Consider the following 6,000-nt stretch of genomic DNA (forward strand, 5'->3'; position numbering starts at 1 on the left):
ACCAGGTTTTACATGGAGAATTACTATATATAGAATCTTGTCTAATGTACGTGTTAGATTGTACCTGTGGGACGTAGAAGATAAAAGTATCACGTCATGTAAAGTTGACGTCACTTATAAAGTTATAAATAAAACAGATGATAGACAATCTGTGGTTCAACAATTTGATATGGTTCTTCGACGTGATGGTGGCTAGTCATACGTGAATAAAGACCTAATGAAACTAAGCAGTGGATTGCTTGAATATGGAGACTTAACAATCCAAACGACAATTAATAAAATAAGTGACATTAGAAGACGTTAATAATTACTGTAATCTGATGATGTAATATAATATTTACTGGCCTGTATTAAAACAGAGTAACGGATATTTCTGTGTAGCACAGGAGGCGGGGTGGTCTCGGCATAAACCACCTGTACGTGATAAGTAGCTTTCGAGAGCATATCCTTGGCGTGTGGCAATCTTAAAAATTCATCAAAATTACATAGGCCAACTGACCCCCAACCCCCAGACTACGTGAGCATAATAATTTCTTTAGGTACCCACGCCTCCCCCCCCCCCCCCCGAGTCTACCATAACATTAGTGACACGAATAATGTAATAATATGATCTTATGTTAGTGTCTGGTCCGATTTAAGTTATTTGAGGATTGGGTTGTAGTCGCTTGAATTATATTTGTAGCTTTCTTTGGAAATTTGATAACCGATTTGTAACTTTTCAATCAATTGTAGCTTCTAAATCAATTTGATGAACGATTTAAAATCAATTTTATAAAACGATTTATAGCTTTTAAATCAATTTGATAAAACGCTTTGTAGCTTTTTATAAAATAATTTGTAGTTTGTTAGTAAATTTTATAAACGTTGTTGTATATTCTGCTTTTGGTATGGTTGGAGTGTGATCCAATGTACATCAGTTACCATGGCAACAGTTGCTCGATGAACTGCTAAATAACAACTGGAAAGGAATAAGATGGAGCTCGACGCCTGGTCAACGCAATTTCTGGACATTTTGACACTAACAAACGATTAATTTTAACAGGGGTGTTTGTTTTGTTGTTTTTTTTTTGGGGGGGGGGGGCATTTGTCTTGTAATTACAACTGTCAAAGATTCGACTCATCAGATGGAAAGGGTCATCCATATCCTTGTTAGTTGTGGCACCAATGACTAGTGGGAATTGGGAGTGATAAGTTCTTCTTTACAATACCGTGAACTGAATCCTTGGCATTCTAGGTTACCGCACGTGCACGCCAATGTATACACGGATCCTTGTTGTTTCGTACCATCCGAACCACTGGGTATGTTTGCAGATTCCCTCCTCCATCTTACACCTCGGATACAACGTAAACAATACTGGGGGGACGCCGACGAATTGTCATGTCTAACTCCGGAAACGAACTCTAGACGTCCTAGTTACTGAGCCTACCGATAATATTCTATAGTCAGTGGGTATAGTCGGTGGGGCAGTGAGTAAGTCACTGGCGCGCTAATCTGGGGGTTCCGTGTTCGATTCATTAAGACTTTCCGGGGTGATTCCTGCTGTGAGGGGTACAGGATAGGGGGCCTGACAAGGACAAAGTAGTGTACAGATAAACAAACAGACATTGCATGATATAACTACACATATCAAATCACGCGAATGGACCCGACGGCCATCCGTACGCGTCCACTGTGTTGTACAGTACAGCCTTTGTGATGAGATATACTTCACTCAAAATGAAGAAAAATGAAATCAAGAATGATTTACGAGTGTATTTTGTACACGGTGAACAGTCCATATGCTGATTACACTATTTTGCCTGATTACACTATTTTGCCTATACCGTTTTTTTAGGACTTCGAATTTTGTCTAATGGTTTGGATTGTTCGTACTTGGTTTTATTTTATAATAGAAATAATGTCACCGGTCTTAAAGTGGTGATCATCTCCTCCTAGTTCTATGGGTTAGAAGGTCAACAAATTTAACAAAAAAAAACAACACAAATAAAAAAAACACAAAAACACAACCCCGTCCCCACAAAAACACAACCTCGTCCCCACAAAAACCAACCTCTTCCCCTCAAAAACCAACCCCGTCCCCACAAAAACACAACTCCGTCCTCACAAAAACCAACACCCCTCAAAAACCAACCCCGTCCCCACAAAAACCCATCATTTCAAAGCGAGAGCCTCAACCAGAATGTGAACACTGTCATGTTCCTTTGACAGTTAAGCACATTTTGATTGAGTGCAAGCATTTCAAGGATATTAGATCGAATTTTTACCGTTGTCAGTCATTACATCACATGTTTGCCCAACAGGGTTTATATGGTAAAGTATTAGACTTTTTAAAAGAGACAGGTTTTTATAATAAATTTAATTGTATATAAAAATCATTTCATTTTTGTATTTAATATTTATATGCATAATTTTATTAACTTGTTTTTATTTATGCATATGGGGGGTTGGATGGCTTAGTGGTTAGCACGTGCGCGCTGTATCATTAAGTCTGTCATTGAGTCAACTGGCGTGGTTTCGAATCCCCGGTTGTACGTGACAAGGAGTAGGGTCGCCTGTCCAACCTCGTGGGTTTTCTCCGGGTCCTCCGGTTGTCCTCCCACTGCTAAAGACCCCTACGCGCAAGCGAATTATGGAAATAAAATTGAACCATGTTAGTCCCGAAATGACCTAGTTTTCGTCGAGTGGACGTTAAACCCCATTTCTCTTTCTCTCTCTATTTATGCATATAATGTTTTTCTGTGATATATTTTAGCCCGTCTCGTAATATTCACCATATGTTTTGGCGCAATATAGCCCGGTTGGAGCTGACGTGCCATAAAACCACATTTCATTTCATTTCATTTCCCAACTCCGTCCTCACAAAAACCAACACCGTCCCCACAAAAACCAACACCGTCCCCACAAAAACCCAACCCCGTCCCCACAAAACATATACAAAATTAACGATGAATATTTCAGTCTAAAAAAACTGAGCTATTATAGCAAAGAGATTGTTTATCAACAAGGACAGCTGTCTATTCGTTCGGATGGGACGAAAAACCGAGGTCCCGTGTACACATTGGCGTGCACGTAAAGGATCACTTGACAGTTGGAATTCGATATAAGAGTAGGCCGTAGTGCCGCTGTCCGGGCAAATGTCCCTCATAGCACACTGTATGGCGTATGCCCGTCTTCATTAGCCCAGTTCGGAGCAGAACAGTAGGACGTTAAACCCCATAACATCAATTTCGATGAGCTACAGTACATGAAGATCTGACCAGTTGTACTGGAAGGTCACGTCAGCGATCGTGCGAGCGGCTTTTGACCCTAAAACGCCAGACATTGATTAATCAATCAGCGTTACGAGTCTAGTGGTTTACTCACAGTTCCGCACATCGTACGCCAAGAAGTCGCCGTAACAGATGGTTTCATTGGCTAATCACTCACGCTATCCAGAACGCAGGTTAAATAACAACTCTTCCAGATCCTAGTGTAGTACAAACAGATGAAACGAAATTTTGAACTATAAAAAATGAAACTAAATAGGATCTGTGTTTTAATCAGATTGTCATTTCATTTCAGTTGATCAAATCAATAGTCATATAAGAGGCATTCAATAAAGAAGATTATGTTTCAATGCATCATAAAGCCGTCAATGAGTTATCTGGCGTGGATTCGATTCCCCGGTTGTACGTGACAAGGAGTGGGTCGCTTGCCCTACCTCGTGAGATTTCTCCGGGTCCTCCGGTTTCTTCCCACCACTAAAGACCCCTACGCGCAAGCGAATTATTGAAATAAAATTGAACCATGTGTTAGTCCCGAAATGACCTAGTTTGTCTCCAGTGGACATTAAACTCGCCCTCTTGCTCTCTCTCACTAAAATTCCAATATTAGAGAAAAAAACACTAAAAATTAAATTTTTGGCTAGTAGTACTTTCATCGTTATCAAACGAATAGTCAGGCCATTTTAATGCGTAACTTTAGATCATATATTCACACTCAAATGCTTAAAGATACATTAGTTAAGAGTTTTATAAAGAGTTGGCCATTCTTGCTATAATAATTCAAAAATAGATGATAAAAATTACTCCGATGCCATCATTATTTGTAGTTTTGACAAGATGTGTGCACAGTGGTAACCAGGGCACTGCTATAATCGGGACTTAGCCTCGCTTTCCCATTTTTAAATTAAATTTTTAAATGGCGAACCGTTTGAATCTAGTTAAAATCTCGAGTATCCGATGCCATCGACAGTCGATTATGGACTTGTTTTGTTAATAAATGTCTAATTAATAGTTTATATAACATTTCAGGCCTAGAGAAAGACCTGCAATAGACAGATTTAGCTATTACATGGTGTATTTTTAATTGATTTGTATTTATCTAAGAAAAGATGAATGCTAAGCCGACCTAGCATTAAATAAATTAAATTGAAAGTAGCCTATTTTTAGTAATTATGTTATTTTTTAATAGCGACACATTAGACACACAAAAGCGGATTTTATCTCTTCTAAATCATGTAATCATGAATGTGCCAGTAAATAACCAATACTATTATTCAAAGGCCATAGAATAATAATTTCCGGTGATGCATAACTGGAATATCGTATTAAGACCCGTATTTTGACATTTAGATACCCCCCCCCCCTCTCTAGATATAGTTCAGACGATCCAAATTATATCTGGCTTAACAAGGTATGTAAATATGAATATGTCAGAGATGTTTTGCAATTTTGAAAAGGTATTTGGCCCTTTTTAATGGTATCCATCCTGATATATTGTATTTCGTGTTATGGTACATATAATGACATTAAATACCCACACACACACACACACACGCACACGCCTCATTTAATACAGATTAGGGCCATACAAATTTGTTCATTTTTCAAGGTATGTAAAATAAAATACATTTTGTAGCAAGCAATAAACATACTTTCCAACAGTATCTGTTCTTTTACTTTAAATAGCGCCCCTCTCCCGCCTAATAAACTCTAGTAAGTGTTGTCAGGAATGGGTATGTGTGTGTGTGGGGGTAGGGGGGTGGGGGGTAGTGTTAGGGTTAAATTCCAGATATCACACTGAATACCACTGAAAAATTTCATTTATCTTTTCAAAAATGTAAATTATATTCTGGCACATTTAAATTTACATAGCTTGAAAAGGATATCAAAGTTGGATGGCGCTAAATACTATTGAGTTAGTGAGTGGGTGTGTGTGTGTGGGGGGGGGGGGTGTATGGGTGTGTGCGGGGGGATTTAAAATTTAAAGTACGAATTATCGTGTAATGCTTGACCGGCAAGTATTTTATATTCCTCTTTCAATATATTACGTATTCCTTGGCACATTCAAGATTACATGATTTAGAAGCGACAAAATACTCTTTCGTTTGAGCAAAAAATGTCGCTATGAGACAATAACCTCATTTCTGAAAATAGACTGCTTTCAATTTATTTTCTTTTTCGAACGCCCTGCCCAATTAGCCATACTACGCACGTGGTTTCACCACAGTCGCGGTCGTACAGCGATTGTGCTTATTGTATATCAATCTGTTTCACAGAGAATTACGAGTCTTCTAATATCTCTGTAAAAGATTACTGCCTTTAACACGTGCTGAATGAAGCTTGCATTGTTTACATAAGACGTTACTGCTTCGGACAGAATGCTGCCTTTTAGTCATTTTAATACCCATTTCCACTAAATAGGAAATAAATTTTACTAAATACGTCAAACATCTTTATTTATTTTTCTAATACATCACAAAAATGTTTTAGAATTTAATTTGTCGGTGGAAAAAAGTTAATATTTGAGACTCATTAAGTCGCATTGATGTCACCCTTATCAGTGATTGTAGCGGCCTAGCGAATATTCACTGCTGATCAGTGTGATGGTATACATGCTTGCTCTTTTTTCCCATTATCGTATGGTGACTTATTGTATGCCAGGTTGATTTCCGCTCATGTCGTCATAATGTTCCGGTTCGATGAATTTCGAGAAATGTATTTGGAGAAATGTTTTAC

Source organism: Patella vulgata, chromosome 8 (genome assembly GCF_932274485.2).
Source record: "Patella vulgata chromosome 8, xgPatVulg1.2, whole genome shotgun sequence".
Taxonomy (NCBI): domain Eukaryota; kingdom Metazoa; phylum Mollusca; class Gastropoda; family Patellidae; genus Patella; species Patella vulgata.